The sequence below is a fragment of the Pipistrellus kuhlii genome, unplaced genomic scaffold (genome assembly GCF_014108245.1).
Source record: "Pipistrellus kuhlii isolate mPipKuh1 unplaced genomic scaffold, mPipKuh1.p scaffold_m20_p_2, whole genome shotgun sequence".
NCBI classification, from domain to species: Eukaryota; Metazoa; Chordata; class Mammalia; order Chiroptera; family Vespertilionidae; genus Pipistrellus; species Pipistrellus kuhlii.
Window position 1 is genome coordinate 90,337,445 of NW_023425515.1, and position 11,725 is coordinate 90,349,169.

General features: G+C 41.1%; 1 protein-coding gene across 5 annotated transcripts in view; it reads right to left on the reverse strand.

The window, feature by feature from the left end:
• The window catches only part of NRIP1 (nuclear receptor interacting protein 1), a 96,425-nt gene extending 89,191 nt beyond the window's left edge, over positions 1-7,234 (reverse strand). For 3 of the 5 annotated variants that reach the window (XM_036444361.2, XM_036444359.2, XM_036444360.2), the window contains exon 1: positions 6,593-6,819. The gene's annotated coding sequence lies outside the window, so the exon portion shown is untranslated. Of the gene's footprint in view, positions 1-6,592; positions 6,820-7,211 lie in introns of those variants that run through there. The other 2 variants (XM_045584075.1, XM_045584076.1) reach the window with 2 other exon arrangements.
• Between the last annotated feature and the right edge of the window lie 4,491 nt (positions 7,235-11,725).

Genomic DNA, 11,725 nt, shown 5'->3' on the forward strand with positions numbered 1-11,725 from the left:
AAGGCTAGCTGAAACTGGTTTGGCTCAGTGGATAGAGCGTAGGCCTGCAGACTGTATGGTCCTAGGTTCGATTCTGGTCAGGGGCATGTACCTTGGTTGCGGACACATACCCAGCAGGAGATAACTGATTGATGTTTCTCTCCCATTGATGTTTCTAACTCTCTAATCCTCTCCCTTCCTTTGTCAAAAATCAATAAAATATATTTCTTTTTTAAAAAAAAGGCTAAAGGCAAGTAACTAGGAAACAACTGTTTTATAGTTCAAGTTTTTACCCAATGTCTCTACATTCCTTTTAAAACAACAGGCTTGAAATCTTTACTGTACATTGTCAACAAGAGTATATATTGATGTAGAGTCAGAATTCCCGAATTTAAAAATCAAATCTTATTCCTTTATACAGATTCTACGGATGTTGCCCAGAGATATAAAATGATGCTCCTTTTATCTGTATCATATTGTTTTAGTAGCAGAATCTAAGCTAGGAAAGTATGTGTGAATAACAAAAGTACTTTTAAAATGCTTTTCAAAAATCAAACTTGAGCCTACATGATCCATTGTGCAAATATTCCCTTTAGGGTAAAAATATAACTCTGATTAATTTATTTTGAAGATATTTCTATATCCCATTTGGGAGTGTTTCACATGTTTTCAAATAATTTTTCTCCACTTTTTTCTGTCTTCCTCCTTTTCCTTAATTTGTCTTTATTCCACTGTATAAATCTACCACCACTTTACTGTGTTTCAAAAAGCAGTTGTAATCCTTTAAGCCATTCACATCTCTTGATTTTTAGATAAGTTTCCTCAAGTGGAAGTCCCATTTTATTCTGAATTTCTGACTCTTCAACTTTCATTGTGCCCTGTTACATGTCAGACTCCTATCTATACTGTCATTAAATCCCCAAAACAATATAATACTATTGTCATTTTAAGGTTGAATATAAATACAACTTCCTATCTTACTATCACAGTGCTAAATTATCATCTGATTTTTTTAATTCAGCAACATATTAACATGTTCACATGTTATGTACAGTACAGGCAAATTCAGCAATTAAAAGCACAAAATTACAAAAAACTAGCTTACTCACAAAAAGGCTTAAGTTTTTTTCTCATCTATTTTAGCTGTTCAAGAAAACAAAAGTAAAATAATCAAAGTAAACCACTAACAACAAAAGCTTCTAATTCCTCAACCCATTAGCAAATTATAGATTTGAAAACAAGAAGTAGCCCTGACTATCATTTAACAGGTGACTAAAAAATGACTTTCTTAATTACAAGTCCAAGGGTGAAAGATTCCTTTCCACCAAAGCTCTGAATAAACACCAACATCAGGTCAGTGAGAGTTGTCCTAGTCCCCCTGGTATCTTAAGCTGATGACTCAAATTCCCAACAGGCTTCCAGTTTAAGATTTCTTGAGACAGTAGGCTTAGTCACACAAGTGACCTGGAATTTAAGTCAAATAAGGGTCTCTCCCTTCCATTCTTTAAATATATTTTTGTTAAATGACACAAAGCTAAAGAGGAATATGGGTTTTAATTTAGAACTTTAACTCAGAGGCATACAAAGTCTAAAAATGTTTTGGGGATACTGAAACACATTAGCTTTGAATTCAAAACATATTAACCCTGCCAGAGAAGCAATTCTAGTTCCAAGTTTCTTAACGAAATGTTTTCTATTCTAGCCCTATTTATTCAAAAAGGGAGGAAGGGAAGGAGGGAAGGAGGGAATGCGGAGGGAAGAAGCTGAGGAGAGAGGGAGGGATGATGGTTGGTTGGATGGATAGACACCACAAGCACCTTCCTAGCTGAAGCTTCAACAAATTCTGGAGTTCTTCTTAAATTTATTTTTACCAAAAAACAAATCAGATGAGTTATAATTTCTTTAACAGGTAATTATCTATAAAATTGTCTTCAAGAACAATCCATGTTAAAATCTGTTATAGCCTTTTAAAAATATCTTAATACTACTAAGTAAACAGAGTCCTTTTTACATCATATCTCCAAAAAGTGACTTTTTTCTATATCTATGAGTTGCCAGTCTTCTAAATTCTTCAAATTTGCTTCTCACTATATTACTTCTAGAGTTCTAGACTAAATGTTATATCCAGCATGGTTCAAAGTATTAATTTTAACAAAAACCTAATAGAGTCGTAAAATGTATCACATTTACAATTTCCTCATTCTTGTTCTTCTCAATATTTTACGATCTTAAAAAACTTATGCTCCTAAAATACCACAAGTTTTATAGTGCTTTATTTTTACTATTTGTAAAATAGTGTAGGAATCCATTTGAATTTGCAAAATGCAGAGTATTATCTATAAATGACAGCAATTAATAATAAGGTCCTACTTATCTCAATCCTTATATTTAGTTTGAAAAAAATAAAACTATCCTTTCTGTAATTATTTACATAAAATACCTTATTATCAGATATCCTATCAAAGAGTTCTCCAGTTAACCACCCAAACCTCAGCATTCTGTTCTCCATGTTCAAATAAGACCATTGGAAAATACCAGATCTTAAAAAGAATAATTAAAAAAAAAGAATCTAATATTAATTCATTTTCCCCCAAAACTATAATTTCTGGTTCTATTCTGGCAACCAATGTTGATCCTCTTTTAGATATATTTAAGAGAAATTTAAAAACAAAGTGTACAATGCACAAATGAGAAATCTGTCATTGCTCCCCCTCAACCACTATTTATGTAATATTGCTGCTCTTATAAAAGGGAATCCATTATCATCAGCAATTCATGTCCCTGCTTCAGCATCAGATGCCAACAGGATACAGAAACAAGATCTCTCTCATTTACTTTTTGTTCATTGCAACCTCTGGACATAATCCTCAGTTCCATCAGCCTGCTTCATCATCTGGCATGCCTGATTTTTACCTTCTCAAGTCTTAGTGACTATCCTGGTGTTATATTTCTCTGATTGTTGTTACCTAAATACTACAGAATGAGTCTGCTACCCAACCCCACAGTCCCTTCAAAAAAATTCAACTTAAGGATATGCATCTTGAGCAATTCAATTCATGCCTTTAAACTCATTATCCTGAAAGTGTCCCTCCCTCCAATTCTGTTAAAAATGTTCAACTTTTCAATAGTAATAAAAAATTGCTTTTCATAAAAATATTTCTCCAGTTGGAAGACATGGGTACAAAGTACTTCGTTGGAAGAGCGATGCTTCCCCCCCCCCCAATTTTCATCCATATAACAGTAAATCATTATTAAAACAAAACAAAACCTAAGCTGACTGTGTATCAGCCACGTGGAATGGCATATAGAAAAAGCACAAGAATAAAGAACCTTCACCCCCCCCCCCCCCCACCAGGAATAGAAGCAACAAATGAGGAAGGCTTTTCATAGACAAAAACATCCAAAGTTGTAGCAGCTATTTATTTTAGAAAAGGAGACCAGAGCTATAAAGAGAGGCTTAGCATAGACTAAAAGTCTTTCTTCTCTATTAACCTACACTTTTAAAACTAATCCTGAATTTTAAAAGGCCAAACTGAACCTATCAAAATTTTAATTAAATTTTCTTCATAAAAATGAGATGTTTTGAACTTATCTTGGGCAGAATTATCGTTTAACCTGATTCACAAAACTATTATTTTTAAGTTTCTTACAGTCTTAAAAGTTTTAAAATTAAAAACCTAATTCCTTTAATGTCAGATATCCTTAGCCACTCTGGTTGAAAATCACTTCTATGCCAGCATCTCCTAGTACTGACTTGCAATGGAGTCTGTATAATTAATACTAACGTTCTTCCCTCTAGTAGTTCCAGCGAGTCAAGGATGACATCTCTTTGTATCCCTGTTTATTCCACTGGATTGACATGTTTTACCTCATCTGTCACCTTCCATAAAATTCTGCTTTCAGATATGACTTAATTCATTTTTAGTTGTCCTCAATGTTCTAAAATAGTGATGTTTGACAGAATTAATACGGTGTTCCAGTTCTCTGTGTTCGACTGGTGTTTATTAAAGATCCCGGAGGCCTTCTTCTCCTCGGGCTATACTTCCTCCATGGACAATACAAGCCACGTGGCAACCAGGCTGCCTTCCTAAGGTCTCCCATTTAACAGATTGCTTTGTTATCTATAAACTACCAACAAGGCAGATTACCACTTTATTTCACGTTGATTTTACTTTTCACATCTCTGAACCACAATTCTACTATAGTCTACCTTCTCTTTTACCTTTGGATTTACAGAATTTTTTGGAGTCTTAACATTCCCTTATTATTTTTACTTTATCATTGCTTTTGTTTCTACTTGGACCTCAAGGAGTCCGAATGGAATTTAAATTCTTGAAGATTTCTTGAATCTCTGGTAACAACGCAGAAAGTCTTTAAGCAATAAGAGCTATCTTGGGACACAAACTAGGAATACCTGTTTTAAATTCTTCTGAATTAGTATATTTTGGAGAACAGCCCACTCAACTTAATATGTCATAACTTTCAATTCTAAAGGTAGCATGGATCATTTAAATTGCACTTGCTATTTAATACACAAATATTTGTTCTCTTGGATTGCCGTTTGTAAGCTAGCGCTTCTTAATCATTTTTAGGTCTACTGGAACCACAAGAGACATGTCAATTTAAGCAAACTTCAGGAGCAATAAACTAACAAACAGACTCTAGGTGGTGGTATAGGTTATTTTTTATCAGGATGTTTTGCTCTTAAAACTCCAAGAGTCATGAGAGCCTTTAGTTTCTTTTACAAACACTTCTTTATTGAGAACTTACAATATTTCAGAGTGTTTAAATTAGTAAAATCCAAGTTTTGCATAGTTCTGAGATACATGCAAGTGGGTCTAAAGCAAGTCTTCCTATAGGTGTAAAATCTGGTTTTCAACTACTTCTCAGGCACTATAGAGAATTCATTTGAGTAAAACCAACTATCTGTATCTTCATTTTTTATTTTTCTTCCCTCACATACCTCAGGCACTTCCAGAATTAAGTATGGAAAGGGGTCTTTCCCCATGAGAATGTATGCAACAGACTAGAGTAACAATTCCGCAGCCTGCAGGGTAATAGCTGTTCTGCTGACTGGACCCCTCTTTGTCTCCAGGAACTAACTCCAGGCAGAGAAAAGTTACTATTGGTCATGAAGCCACTAGCCTCTGAACCAGTTAAACCCAATCCCCATTACCTAATGGCTGGGCAAAACCAGTGCATGTTACTTCGAAGTTGAAAAACATTTCAACATATTACAAGCAGCAACCCACATTAGGTGCCAGGCAGTCGAAGCACCATTTGTTTAAAAAGTCCATTTATTCAGTCTCTTCAACAAAGGTAGCAAGCTGGTAATTAAACGTTGAATGATCACACCAGGAAGATGCCACCCACTTGCTAAGCCTATGATTCACTAATGAGCAGGTTCAATGCAATTCATAACCTTAAAGAATAAACTTCCAAAGCCCTTTACTTCACAGTTGCCCCCCCATAATATTAATATAAAGAGCATTTATCATATATATAACCCGGTTACCATTTTACTTTGGATACCTATAGACGGTCTCTCTTCCTCTAAAGACAGTTTTTCAGAACAATCTCACATTTAATCATTTACATTACTGGAGACAATCTCCAACTTAGTTGCACCAACTGAGTAAAAATCCTTGTAGCTGGGAAGGTCTTAATTTTTCCCCAAAAAACACAATGTCCTATTAAAACAATATTTTAAAAACTCAAAAGTACTTATCATCCTGTACTTTTACTATCTTCAAAACCCAATTTAGTCACTGAGGAGCGAGAAGGTAGAAACTCCAGTAATGCTGAGATCAACATGTGTCACAGACTCCCAGCTTGTTCACCTCTAAGACACAGTAGATTCCTTTGTTCCTTCGGGCTAAACACCAACTGGATTAAAATTTGGAAACTACTTTGGAAAAGATGGGAGAATTTGTAGACTATTTCCAGGGACACCCTTCATAAAACAGCATTCACTGGGACACTGACGGAAGAGGGGAGAAAAGCAGCCTCCCAGGACCCACTGAACGCGAGCCCCGAGCCTGGCTCGGGTGAAGTGATGGTGGAGGCCGCGGTCCAAGGAGCCTGGCCCCGGGAGGGCAGCGACCAGAACCGAGGACCCGGCCGGGGGCTTCGGTGGGACCCCAGCGCCGTCCCTTCTCCCGCTCGCTCTTCCCGACCGGGAGCCCCGCGAGCACCGAGCAGGGAAGCGCCGGGAGAGGCGGCGAGCGCGCCCGGAGCCGGGCGGCGGGAGCGGGCGGCGCGGCGAGGAGCGCCCGCGGGGCAGGAGCGCCGCGACCCAGGCCCGGCCGCCCGGCCCGCGCGGCGCTCGGCGGCCGCCCCTCGACCCGGGACCCGGGACGGGCACGGGCCGGCGGCGAGCCCGGGGCAACCGCACAACTTGCCGGCCCCGCCGCCCGGGCCCGAGAGTTCCCGGGAGACACGGAGCCGGCGGGAGGGGCGGGACTCCCCGGAACGCGGCCCCGCGCCGAGCCCACCCGCCGCCCGCACTCGCTCCCGCCGCCCCGCGGCCCGGCCGCCCCCGCCAGCGCCGCGGGCCGCGCTCCCGGCCGCTTCCGGCGCCGCGGCTCCCGGACCCCGCGGCCGCCGCACTCACCCCGGCGCCGGCTCCGCGCCCGGGCTCAGGCTCCGGCAGGCTCGCTCCGCGGAGGCGCCGCGCCCGACTCCCCCGGCGCCGGCGAGCTCTCTCCTCAGCGCGGCGCGGACGCGAGGCCACAGGCGGGCGTGGGCCGAGCCGTCCCCGCCGCGCCGCCGCCTGCGCTCGGGGCTCTGCTGCAATGCCTGCGCCGCGGCTCCGGCGCCTCGCTCCCGCCGCCGCCCGCCCGCGGCCGCGCTCCGCCCTCCCCGCCGGCCCGGCCGGCCCCTCCCCTCGCCTCCACGCCAGGCAGCGCTCCGGCCAAGTTTCTTAACCCTTTTCTCCCCTCCCGCCATTGTCCCCGGGGCGGGGAGCCGCCGGGCCGCGCGGCCGGGGAGTGCGGTTCCCCTCCCGCCCCGCCCTCCGGGCGGCGGCGGGGAGCGGGGTGCCTCAGCGCCGAGGTCCCCCGGGCTCCCCGCTCGGTCCCGCCGCCCCGACCGCACGGCGCCTGGACGCCCCCCCCCCCTCCCCGGGCCCGGGGCGGCTCTCCGGCTACAAAGGCCGCGGGCTCTCTTTGGGGTGCCCCAGGCGGCCCTCCTCCCATTCCACCGCACAACTCGCGCCCCCTGGGCTCCCTCACCCCGACTTCCTCTGCGTAATCTGCGGGTCCTGCTTTAATCTCGGGGACCGGCACCAACTCCCGGTCACTGTGACCCCGCGCCCCGCACGCAGTGGGCGCCCCGGAGTGAACGTGGAGGGACTCGGGGCGGCATCGTGGGGGGAGCCGCGGGGCGCCCGCTCGGCGCCTCGGGCGCACGGAGCCCCAGGGGCAAGGCTCAGGCCGGCGCTTTGTCTGCGCGAAGCTCCCGCGGAGCCTCCCCATCCCGGGGAGAAGGGGATGTGACCCCACAGGACAGCGGGGTACGGGGCTGCCGCCGCTTTGGCAGCTCCCGCTGCTCCGTCTCCGAATCAGAAACAACAATTACATCACGAGGCCCGGGCGGCCGCTCTGTGCAGCCTCTGTGTTTGCTGCAGCCGAAGCTTGCAGAACCCGCCTCCGATGTGGGGGGATATGGATTGGTGAAGGGAGAAAGTGGAGGGAGGAGAGAGTCATCCGAAACCATAATTTCTCCGTTCTTATATTTGCTGCTCTAATAGCTTATCCTCAACACAGCTTCCTAGGTTTATTGACACCCCCTGTGTTTCCCCAGATATCAGGTTGCTTTTTGACTCTAGCATCTAGCCTTTAGTAACTCGCCATGAAAAAGGTTATCCGAGGAAATGAGTGTCAGTCATCGCTGAAATTGCGCTTAATACAAAAATTCAAAGTGCAGCTCATCCTTGCCTTAGCTTTGAAATGGCATGCCCGTGTTAAATAACACACTTATTACACAAAGCAAATGAGCAATGAGGCGCTCCATTCTTGTATGTGGGTTTTTATATCCTTTAGAATTCTATTCTTTGAAAAGAGTTGCTTAGTGACTTTTAAAAAATATTATCCAAATTCTAAAACAGTATTCTATGCCTGTTATGTAATGGCTGTATTGTGTATTTAAAATTTCATTTAACCTTTAAAAATGTGAGAGCTTTGGAATACCTTCATAATCTTAAAAGTGGAAACAATTTTTAAAAAATAAGTAATAAATCCAGCACTGAGCACAGTACTGGGCACCTATCAATAGAACTATTTTGCTGAATGGTAATGGTACATTTTAGAACAATTATTTTATATCATTCTAGTGATTTCAACTGTGCAGAGAGTTGCTATCATATATAGTTTAAACCTCGGATAATATAATAGCTTATTTGCATATACCACAGTTTGAAATCTCCAGGTAACGTAACAAATCTGTTCTATAATGCATCATTTTCCCAGGATTGATCCAAAGCAAATTGTTCCAGTTACAGCATAATTTAAGAAGTCAAACTCACTTTTATTTTTTTATGCTTTATTTTTATTTATTTTTTTTAATTATTATGTGTGTACATATTTTAACCTTGCCCCCCCCTCCCATTTTAAAAACACTGTTTTTAATTGTTATACAAAGTTCTAAAATCTATTATAAGTGTTTCTATTTTCTTAAGCAGTTTACTGGACTTCATTCGGCTTTTTCTTAAATATTTAGGGTTAATTTTACTTAAAGTATTGATTGTATAATAGTAGGTTGTAGTAGACTCAACAAATACATCAAGTTCCCATCATCTATTAGGCTCCTTCCTTGATGTTAGGGATGTTCCCAGGAGGTATGTGAGTTGCAAATCACTGCATTGAAGGACTCTAGGACACAAGGACCTGGTGATTATCTCTGTCTTGTAGTTTCTATCTCTCTCCCCCCCACATGACTAAACCAACAATCTGTTGTCCTTTGTTGCCAGCATGCCTGCCTCTAACCTCCTCCTCCTCTTCTGATTGGCAGCTTCTAGGCTGGGAATCCAGAGAGCCTCACTTTCCAGAGTTCAATCTAAAGTAAAAATCTGTTCTGTATAAGGAACTTGTGCTCACCAAGAATTAAGGCCTATGAACCTTAGTGCATAGACTTTGGGACAGATATTTGGACTGCTCAAACGTTGCTTTAAAAGCATTTTTTTTCTTCTTAACTCATGTTTAGATCATCGAGATTGCTTGTGAATTTTACACTTACCTGTCTTGCCCTCCAATACTAGTGTTAAGAAGTCCACTGCTATATGCTAGATGACTTAACAAAGTTACTCACCTCTTATTATTTATCTATCTTTTGAGCTTCACGGAAATCTAATTATTGAAATCCTGACCTTTTTTTGATAGTACATTAATGTTAAATTAAGTGCAAACATTTTACAGAATTCATATTTACTTAATCATGCTAAGTGTAGCCATTTTGTTGTTCTTTGTTTTTAAAAAATCAATACCTAAATTTCCTGGCTAGGAGAGTCATTGCAGGGATACTGGGGCATATGTGTAATATAAGATTGCCTATTCAGATATTTGTATTTTGTAATTTGTGTTTTTTTTTATTTTTCAATTACAGTTGCTATCTAATATTATTTTAGTTTCAGGTGTACAACATAGAGGTTATACATTTATATAACTTAATGAAGAGATCCCCCTGGTAAGTCTAGTACCCACCTGACACCATACAGTTATTACAATATTATTGACTGTATTCCCTATGCAGTATTTTCCATCCCTTTGACTATTTTGTAACTGCCAATTTGTACTCGGCAGTTCCTTTACCTTTTTTACCCAGTCTCCCAACCCTCTCCCAGTAATATGTAGGTATTTTGGAGATAGCTCTCATTTTAACCAATTATGAAGTGGGGGGAAAAATGCCTTTCAGTTTATATACTAAAAAAGAGTATTTTTATAAACCAAGGGTTTCCTTGGGATCACATACTTACAGTGCAGGCTTAATATGTTCATCTACCACAAAGAAGTAGCCTGGGAAAGGTATGTTTATGATGTGCTCCCTGAATCTGTCCTGTTACAGCATTTTTTGTATCAATTTGTGCCTGGTGTTGACTTGTCTGCATTCCACTCTAAAGGCAAGTACTACAGGCACAGGGTTCATTTCTCTATTGTTCACATTTGCATACTTCTACTAGCTATCCCTGTGCTCAGCAAACCATAGGCATTCAGTAGATTTGGGGCAAGATATTGTCATATCCCAGAGGACAGAGTGTTTCTTTTTACTTGGGGTACAGGTGTGAGATGAGGGAATTCAAAGAACATTTTACTGAAAAAATAATGCTTCAACTGATTATTAAAAGGTAAGAAGAATTTTCCAAGTAGGCAAAGTGGGAAAGTGGTTCTCAGTAGAGGAAAATGTTTAACACTAGAATGGGGTGAAGTAAACAAAAATATACATTCGGAAGTATTTGAACCCACATTATACACTTTGAACTAGTGACTAATGAACTATGACAACTGACAAAAATATAAATAGGTCGAACTCCAGCATAGTTACACTGATGCAGTTTCAGCCTCTAAAGAAATAAAAATATAAAGCAAAGCCACAAATGCACTTTAAACTTTTCCAGTGGTTATATTTGTAAAATACAAAGAAAAGGTAAAATTAATTTTAATAACATACTTTATTTAAACCAATGTATCAAAAGTATTATTTCAAAGTGAGCACAACATTAGCTCATTTTCACTAAGTTTTCATACTCCAGTGTGGCTTTTACACTTATGGAACATCTCCATTTGGACTATTTGCATTCAAATGCTCAATGGTTGAATGTGGCTGATGGCTGCAATACTGGGCACTGTAGCTCTAGAGAATGGATGAATTCTTTAATAATGTAGTTTAAAAATTTTAGAGATGAAAATTGAAATCTTGTTAAATTTAAGGTTTCATTTGTTTGTTATCAGTGTTTAGCTATACCATGTTATAAAGATTGCTTTCTTGTGTCTGGGCTTTTATAAAAATTAGAGAATCAGCAAAGTTTTCATTTTATGTGCTCTGTAGCCACAATTACTCCTGTCTCTATTAACTGTGGTGTTGGACTGAAATTGTAAACTGGCTTTATGGCAGAAATAAAACATTTATATTTGGGGTTGAGTATGCTTTTAAAAAGTCTTCTCTGGAACACAGAACTTCCACTATGCTAGCTCCTATCAAACATATTCCTGGCTCTAGGAGCTCAGGGTTTTGTTCTTTAATTCTTCCATGATGGGCTGTAAAATCTACCCCAGCCTTTGAGGCAGTCACCTGCCTGAAGCTGCGGCAAGTAGGGCATGCTGCAGTGCCTGAGGATTGAGAAAGGTTTAATAAAGGCCTTTAGACACCCTGTGCAGTTTTCCCTAATGAGATTGGAGCTTTTACTTTCTGGATATCTTGAGTGCCAAGAACTACAATTCTATACTTAAATGAATCCTGAATATGGAATCTTAAAAAATGTCTGAAAATAAAGTGGCCTTTAGGACATAGTATAACTAAACACTAATAGCCAAAAGAAAGCAGTTGAAAATGTACAACAAAAAGTCAGGTATTTCAAAGAAATGCAAATGTGGACAATGTCTTCTCATTCCCAAAACAGGAAGTTGTCAAGTATAGTTGAGGAGTCTAAAGGCAAAAAATCCCAGTGAAGGTAAAGAAAACCTGCCAGTTTTGATGATGTGTTAGTATAACATGTCTAAATGGTTAAAAATAACCATTACCTGGAGTACTAATC